Source organism: Suncus etruscus, chromosome 1, assembly GCF_024139225.1.
Source record: "Suncus etruscus isolate mSunEtr1 chromosome 1, mSunEtr1.pri.cur, whole genome shotgun sequence".
NCBI lineage: Eukaryota > Metazoa > Chordata > Mammalia > Eulipotyphla > Soricidae > Suncus > Suncus etruscus.
Window position 1 is genome coordinate 94,329,965 of NC_064848.1, and position 9,703 is coordinate 94,339,667.

The 9,703-nt window shown below is 37.4% G+C and overlaps 1 non-coding gene across 1 annotated transcript; it reads right to left on the minus strand.

The window, feature by feature from the left end:
* Positions 1–3,334: 3,334 nt before the first annotated feature.
* On the minus strand, positions 3,335–3,441 carry LOC126025133 (U6 spliceosomal RNA). The gene has a single exon (XR_007501183.1). It is a non-coding gene; the product is annotated as a U6 spliceosomal RNA (small nuclear RNA).
* Between the last annotated feature and the right edge of the window lie 6,262 nt (positions 3,442–9,703).

Consider the following 9,703-nt stretch of genomic DNA (forward strand, 5'->3'; position numbering starts at 1 on the left):
TGATACATTGCATTGACTATATTGCAAAAAATTCCTTCCTTTCCCATCTTATTGAGAATTTTTTGTCATGAATGGTTTTGAAATTTATCAAATGCTTTCTTTGCATCTAATGATATGATAATATGGTTTATATTTTTTCTTTTGTTGAGATGGTGTATTATGTTGATTGACTTGTGCATATTAAACTTTCCTTGTGTCTCTGGAATGAAATCTACTTAGTCATGGTTTATGACCTTCTTGGTGATGCAATTGATTCTCTTTGCTAGGATTTTGTTGAATATATTGCACTTGTGTTTATCAGTGAGTTTGATCTATTATTCTCTCTGCTTTTGGTATCAGGGTGATATTAGTTTCATGATAACAATTTGATAGTGTTTCTGTTTATTCACTTTCCTGTAAGAGCCTAAAAAAAGTTAGCAGTAGGTCTTCCTGAAAGAATTCATCAGTTAATCCAATGTGACTGGCCTATTTGTGGGAAGGCTTTTGACTACCATTTAATTTCCTTAATAGTTATGGGTTTGTTCAGATATGCTAGATCATTTGAGCAGTAACTAATATTTTTAAAATGTCTTTATTCTCCAGATTTGAATTATAGCATCAGCGTGTAACATTCATTAATTATCTCTTACCAAACTCCAGTTCCCTTGCCCTCATTATTTGAAAATTTCTGTTCTTTTCTCGGGGGTCATTTTCAACTTAACTGTTTTTATAAATTTTAGAAGTATCAAAAAAATCTAATAAATGACAATATTATAATCCATATTCTAAGTTTACCATTACTTCTTTATAAATAAGAAAAGCCTCTTTTCTTCACTTCAGTGGATCCCTTGACCTTTTATTTCCAAAAAATCTTATTTTACACTCCCTTTTTGTCAGATGGAGAGTCACATACATAGATACTCAGTGGTTTCTTCTGACTCTGTGCTCAGTAATATCTCCTGCTTTGGTGGTCATAAAGGTTACTAGGAATGAAACCCAGATCAGTCACTTGCAGGGAAATTGCTTTGACCACTCTACTGTCTTGTCTCTTCAGAACCTTATACTCCTTTCAAATACACTACTTGGGGCTGAAGAGATAGCATGGAGGCAGAACATTTGTCTTCCCTGCAGAAGGATAGTGGTTTGAATCCCGGCATCCCATATGGTCCCCGGTGCCTGCCAGGGATTTCTGAGCTCAGAGCCAGGGTGTGACCTCCAAAACAAAACAAAAAAATCAAATACGCCACTCTCCAACCATAGTGCACAATGTAAATTTTTCTTTCTGTATTTACCATATATTTTTAAATACAGACAAATACACATTAATAATTCTGAAATCTTTACAGGATCTTCATTCTCATATTGTTGACCTTAAATTTTATCAGATATCTTTATTTCCTTGTTCATAGACTCTTTTATTATTTCCCTTCTTTTATTTATTCCATAAAATATAGTAGTAAGATTACTCAATACTTTTATTTATTCCTGTTACCTAAAAATATTTGGTAACAGACTTATGCATGAATATACATGTACTTACATTCCTAAGGTTAATAAATTCAATACCATAATCTCTACATTTCATGTGTTTGTTTATAAACTTTTGTAAAGAAAAATTGCATTTCATCTTATCTTTATCTTTGTTGCAAATTTTTCTTTATTCTACTTTTTCAAATGATAAATTTGTTTTACATATATTTTTATGAAAGAAAAAAATTTAAATTTCTACCATCACTTAAATCCAATCAATTGTATTTGATTCATCTTGTTTCTTTTCTTCTCCTGTTAATGAATTATCAATGCTAAATTAGTAACAAAACCTTTAAATCTTCATTAAATTTCATCACATTTTACTTAATCAAAAGTTCTATGCAAAGATCAGGATGGAGCAAATATTTGCTTTATGGACTCCCAGGTAAAATTCCAATTAACTTATAACCCCCATGAGACTCTGCTGGAAGTAAAATCTGAGAAATTAGCACTGAATGGTGAGCATTTCTCAAGCACCACTAGGTGTGGGCCAAAAAAGCAATATGTAGACAGATACATAATTTAGGAAATTTTCTATTCTCTTTAATTACCCCTGAGGGCAGAACGATAGCACAGAGGTAGGCATATGCCTTTCATGCCACCAACCTGGGTCGGATTGGTTCAATCTGGATGACTGAGTTCAATTCTGAGCAACCCAAAAGTTCTCCTAAGCCTGCCAGGAGTGACTTCTGAGCATAGAGCCAGAAGTAAACCCTGACGCCACTGGATATGGCCTAAACTCCACCACCACCAATTTTACCCCTGTATTTTCTATATATGTATATCTATATACATACAGTATACATATTGTATACACACATGTATGTATATATAAATATAGTATACATACATTATAGTATTAAACTATTATCTCAGAGCTAGAGAGGTAGTGTTGTGGGTAGTGCACTTATTTTGCATGCAGTCAATCCAAGTTTGATATCTGGTACCTTGTATAATCCTTGAGCCCCAGTAGGAGTGATCCTTGAATAAAGGGCCACTACATGTGGCCCCAAACCAGCAAATAAAATAAAATATGTCTATAGTTTCTATGTTTGTTCTTTTTATTTTCTCTTAAAGGCTCAAAATCAAACATTTACTCTGTTAAACTATTTTCATGTCAAGAATGTCAATAAACTTAATCTTTCATCTATTATTCTTATTTTTCTGATATGCTGCAGAAGATACTATTGATTATTACCTCTCATTTGAAACAAAAGACTCATGATGGCAAGTATTTATGCCAATTTTATTCACACATATTTCTATTCAAGAACAATTTCAGCACATAATGTGAGCAAATATTTACGGGATGAATAATATTTTTCACTTCTTTTCACTTTCAGGGATAATTACTCTAATATTTTGACTCCAAACCTTTTTATTCTTTTGTTTTGGGGTCATACCCAGCAGTCCTCAGGATGTACTCCTTGCTCTACACTTAGAAACTGTTCCTGGTAGTGCAAGCAAGTGCCCTGTCCCACTATATGTTTTTTTAGCCCCTCCCAATCTTTTTAATATGCTACTTCTAAGTTATGTGAAATTAGTAAATAAAATAGTGTCAATTTTTTCCAAAGAAGACATGTACTCACCTACTTAATGATTTTAAGTCTCTATAGTCATTAACATATATGAACCTAAATTAATTTTGTGTTTATTTTAAATAAAAACTTTAACTATTTGATTTTAGGGTTTCTTTTATAAGTTTGAAATGTAGTTGATTTTATTAAATAAGAGAACCCTGGGTAAATAAACTATAATAATTATCATAAATAATTTCTATAGATGAATATTTAGACCCCTGTATGATTTTTTTTATTTTTTATTTTTAAATATGGAATGCTTCACGAATTTGCGTGTCATCCTTGCGCAGGGGCCATGCTAGTCTTCTCTGTATCGTTCCAATTTTAGTTTATGTGCTGCCGAAGCGAGCACCACTGTATGATTTTTGATGAATACAAAACCCCAAATGCTTTGATGTAACGTTTTAAGTACAAATAAAAATTACAAATATTGTAATTACAAATGTCAAAGGAAGTAGCAAATTTAATTAGAAACTAATAAAATTTAAGAACAAGTTTAAGCATGTCCAGACCCATTAAAAGACCTGAAAATTAGCAGAAACTTGTTCATGGAGCCAGAAGCAAAAGCAAAAGCATGCTATTTTGTCCTCAAGTTGTTAAAATCATTGTTACTTTCCTTACTAATAGGACACATTCATAACATTTATAGAATCTGTAAAATAAATAAAATTTCCATACTATAGTTGATTTTTTTCTTTTTTTCTTTTTTTTTCAGGGGTATTGGGTTTATAGGCCGCACCTGGTGGTACTTGGGGATTAATCCTGGCTCAGAAATAGCTCCTGGCAGGCTCCAGGGACAATATGGGATGCTGGGGATTGATCCTGGGTCAGTCCAAGTCAGCAGTAGACAAAGCAGCCTAGCTGCTGGGCTAATGCCCTGGCCCAATAGTTTAGTTTTCTATTTCTGCTCCAGACTTGATCTTCAGCATACAAGTCATCTCAATTTAGATATCTGAATTCCATTTATATTCTGTCTCCATTTCAGCAAATATTTCATCTGACATATATTCTGTCTCCATTTCAGCAAATATTTCATCTGACTACCCAAAGATGGAAGGGCTCACATATTTGGAATCCTAAAGGATGTCTGAACCTGGGAAAAGTATCCAATTACAACCTGAAAGCATGATGGCATCTATATTAGGATCCTATGATAATGGGGTAGTAGGGATTAAGAAGAATTCAGTGCACAGACCTAGATGGTGCACCCACATCCACTTGCTGGGGACAGCTGAATCCTGATAGCCACGCATAACAGTTAAGTGTCTGCAGGTGATTTTTGATTGGTTGCTTGTTCAAGCGGTTCATGAGTTTGGAGAATGAGTGGAAATAGGATTTTAAAGTGAAAGTCTAGATTACTCGCTTCCTCCATATTGATTTATTCATTTGCTGTTTTTAATTTCTTGAGAATTGCATGGTTTTAATTGTATGGTTTTAAATTATGTAGTCCTTTTTTCTTAGGTTTTTAGATTATGACACAGTATATTATGATCATAGTAGATTAATGACATCCTTATGTCCCATAAGAGTTCTTGCCTGAAGCAAGGGATATAAATGGAGAAGGTACAAAGAGAGACTATCTAAACCAGAGGTCTGTTATAGAAGTTCCAAGGTCTTTTCACTGCAGAAAGACTTCAAGTTTGTCATAATTTTTCTCATAAAAATATGACATTAGAATAGTTATAGGAATTCAGTAAGAAGTAGTCAATTACAGAACTTATATTTTTAGCTAGTGGACCATATATTTATATTGTTTTTCAGTTCATTTCAGATATTTTTAATTAGTAACAATTCTGTTGTAGAGATTTCATTGAAGCATCTCCCCTAAGCTTTCCATATTGATTCACTCATTGAAGAGATACAAAAGTACAGAACCAAGGCCACATATGAATCTTTGCTACCAAGAGCTATAATTCATGGAAAAGGGAGAAAAATAATTAAATTATAAGACACAAATTCAGAAGCTAGTGAAGATATACAGTTTGAAATAACAGACTCAAAATACTTCTGAAAAATTATTCTGACATTTTATAATATAAATATTAGAAATTTGATTGGGTTTTACAAAAGTCCTAAAAAATGCCTATGAAATTACTAAAACTAATGGATGCTTTTAAAATATATCAGAATTTGTTAAGTCAACAATGCTACAGAAAATATTACTGAAGCAGACAGGCAGACAAAACAGTAATAAGACCACAAAGGTACTGAATTCTTGAGATGTAATAAAACCAAGAGACAGGATTTAAAGAAGTTACTTTGCCATTGATAAGAGAAGACTGGAACTTACTACTGAGAGAAGCTAAAACAGGAAAAGAGGCCAGGAGAGGAAAATCAAAGACCATCAACCACAGTCAATGCTTCCTCCTGGCAACCACTCTAAAAAAAGACTCTCACCTAAGTGGAAAGACCCATATGGGCAGGTTGGAAAAACCTTCTTAAAGTCAACTTAGGGTTTGGAGTTAGATCTCAGTTTTTAGTAGTAGTTCTTTACAGCATAGGCCTTCTGACAGTACAAAGAACCATGCCAACATCCTTCCCCCAAAGATTCGCATTTAAATAGTAAACCATTTCAAAGAACAAGACTTTACAATTTTAGCTATTTGGGGATAGACAGATATTACATGGGGTAAGATGTTTGCCTTATAGTTGCTGTGCAGATCAAAAGTTACAGATAAAAAGATTATAGAGATAAATTTATTAAAACTCAGCAATGGAGGCCTGCAAGTCAGAGAAACTTGGAGCCCAGAACAGAGAAAGCAGTCAATTTATACATAATATGTGTGGACTCTCATTCTCACCTCACATCATAAAGTGGTGTTTAGGTGATTAGGACATTCTAATCAGATTGTGACATACATAGTTTTTCTATTGATCAAGTCATCTTTCCTTACTAGTCATGATGTCACATGACTTCCAATCAAGTCTCTGAGCAATGTGGCCAGTTCAAACTCTCATTCTGTTTTACATTGTTTTCCTTGAAAGTAAGACATATCAGGCCACATCGCACATTCAGTTCACTTGTGCTTGATACCTGGCACTATATACAGTCTACTTGAGTGACACTATCAGTGAAGTTCAATACTCTAACCTATTAAATTAGTTCTCTTGTAGACATTTTGCATATCTTCTTAATTCTTTTACTCCACTTTCAAAATAGACATCTAAAATAGTAATATTTAAAGTATATAAATATACTATATTAAACTAGATGTTTTCCAAAGTAATTGCTACCTGAAAACAATAAAGAAGATTACAGCACGGACCCCGCCCAAACACGCTGCCTGCGCGAGTAGCCTGGCTCCGCCCCCGGCGACTTGCTGAAGCTCCCCCCAGCTAGGGAGACACCGTCCAAAGAAGCAGCCCACGCGAGCAGTTTGGCTCTGCCCCAGGGGACTTCCTTCCGTGCTGCTCAGGTAGGGAGACCCCGCCCAAACACGCTGCTTGCGCGAGTAGCCTGGCCCCGCCCCCGGCGACTTGCTGAAGCTCCCCCCAGCTAGGGAGACACCGTCCAAAGAAGCAGCCCGCGCGAGCAGTTTGGCTCTGCCCCAGGGGACTTCCTTCTGTGCTGCTCAGGTAGGGAGACCCTGCCCAAACACGCTGCCTGCGCGAGTAGCCTGGCCCCGCCCCCGGCGACTTGCTGAAGCTCCCCCCAGCTAGGGAGACACCGTCCAAAGACGCAGCCCGCGCGAGCAGTTTGGCTCTGCCCCAGGGGACTTCCTTCCGTGCTGTTCAGGTAGGGAGACCCCGCCCAAACACGCTGCCTGCGCGAGTAGCCTGGCTCCGCCCCCGGCGACTTGCTGAAGCTCCCCCCAGCTAGGGAGACACCGTCCAAAGACGCAGCCCGCGCGAGCAGTTTGGCTCTGCCCCAGGGGACTTCCTTCCGTGCTGCTCAGGTAGGGAGACCCCGCCCAAACACGCTGCCTGCGCGAGTAGCCTGGCCCCGCCCCCGGCGTTCGCGCGAATATAGCTTAACACAACTTATAGGTATAGCCAGTTCAGGCCTAACACCAAAATTTCTTAAATAATCAAGAACCCATAAAATTGGGAAAAAAAAAAGGTGGGCATTCAGAGACCTCTGTGCCCCACAGTCTGCGTGCTTCTCCCTAAAGTGAGTGCAGTGCCCAGAGGCCACTCCACCTGGGGCATAGGGATCCCCGCATCCACGACCCCCCCCCCCCGCACCAGTGCCCAGAAAGAGTGCATTCCCCTGGGACCATTCCACGTGGGTGTATTCCAAAGCATACCAATAGACGCAAAGAAATATGGGTAAATCAAAGAGAACCCTAACATCTGAAAATACAGAGACAGACCCTATCAAGTTTCCAAGTCCGCCAAAACGCACAGATCCATGGGAAGGTGACCTAAAAGCAGCAATGAGGAAGGAAATGCAAGAATTAATAAAACAAATGAAAGAAACCTTAGCTACCGAGTATAAGAAATCTATGGATGAACGAATCAGCCAAATTGAAGAAGAAATGTTAAAGAACATGAGAGAGTCCATACAAAAAGAAATGAAGGAATTAAAAGACAAAGTAACAAGCCTTACAAGCAGAAACACAGAGTTGGAGAGACACATTGAAGAACTCGAAGGAAAACTGCAAACAAAAAATGATCAGGAAACCAACAAAGAAATAAAAGGCAAAGCACTGGAAGGAAAAGTCCAGTATCTAATGAACAAGGACAAAAGAAACAATCTAAGAATTGTGGGTATACCAGAAGGGGAGGAAATAGGGAAAGGGGAAGAACAGGTAGTCAGAGAGATAATAGCAGAGAACTTCCCCTCCCTCTGGAAAGAAACCTCAATGCCAATCCAGGAAGTGAAAAGAGTCCCTAATAAAATAGACCCTAATAAAACAACTCCAAGACATATAGTAATCCAAATGGCAAAAAATAAAGAGAAAGAGGAACTCCTTAAAGCAATAAGAGAGAAAAAAAATCTCAAGTACAAAGGTAGGGACATAAGAATCAAACCAGATCTCCCATTCGAAATAATTCAAGCAAGACGACAGTGGAATGACATATTTAAACGACTGAAAGAAAGAAACTTCCAACCTAGGGTCCAATACCCAGCAAAATTATCATTCATATGGGAGGATAGACTAAAAACATTCTCAAACAAGAACGAGCTTGAACTATTTGTGCAAACTAAACCAATCCTAAATGACCTGCTCAGAGATGAATTACACAATCCAAACCCCCGATTGTAACAAAAACCACCCTACACAACACAACTGCACAACAGTCATCTCTCTCAATAATCTCCCTAAATGTTAATGGACTAAACTCCCCAATTAAAAGACACATAGTAGAGAACTGGATTAGGAAAAATAAACCAGACTTCTGCTGTCTGCAAGAAACACACCTACAACTACAGGATAAGCACAGGCTTAGAATAAAAGGATGGAAAGTAATTATTCAGGCCAATGGAAAACAAAAAAGAGCAGGGACAGCCATTCTTATATCAGACCAAATTGCATTCAACATCAAGAAAGTGATCAGAGACAAAGAGGGCCACTACTTACTGATCAGGGGAACATTAGATCAAGAAACACTAACCCTGGTCAATATCTATGCACCTAATGTAGAGTCAGCAACATATGTGAGGCAACTGCTCGTAAACCTGGAGAAACACATGAAGGGAAATGTGATAGTAGTAGGGGACCTCAATACTCCACTATCACCATTGGACAGATCCACCAAACAGAAAAATAGCAAAGAAATAAGAGCTCTAAATGAAAAATTAGAAGATTTGGGGCTAATAGACTTATATAGAGCCCTACATCCCCAGAAAGCAGAATACACATTCTTCTCAAGTCCACATGGAACCTTCTCCAGAATAGACCATGTCTTAGGATACAAAGCCAACCTATATAAGACCACAAAGGTAAGGATCATTAGAAGTACCCTTTCAGATCACTATGCAACAGAACTCAAAATTGACGTCAAGAAGAAGCAATGGAGAAAAACTAATACCTGGAGATTAAACAACATGCTGCTCAACAACAGCTGGATCAAAGAACAACTCAAGGAAGAAATAAAAAGATTCCTTGAGACAAATGACAACGAAGAGACAACATGTCAAAATCTGTGGGACACAGCAAAAGCAGTAATTAGGGGGAAACTCATAGCAATACAGGCCTATGTCAAGAAGCAGGAAAATAACAAAACCAACAGCTTAAAAGATCACCTCAAAGAATTGGAACAACAGCAACAGAGAAATCCAACCACAACCAGACGGCAAGAAATAATAAAAACCAGAGCAGAAATAAACAACATCGAAACCAAGAAAACAATACAAAAAATCAATGAGACCAGAAGTTGGTTTTTTGAAAAAATAAACAAGATAGACAAACCGCTGGCAAAACTCACCAAAAAAAAGAGGGAAAACACCCAAATCAATAGGATCACTAATGAAAGGGGAGAGATTACAACAGAACCCCAAGAAATACAACATATCATGAGATCATATTATGAACAACTATACTCCACCAGGCTAGAGAACCCGGAAGAAATCGACAGATTCTTGGAAAAAAACCCTCTTCCAAGACTGGAAACGGAAGATCTAGAAAGCCTAAACAGACCAATCACCTCAGAGGAAATTGAAGATGTAA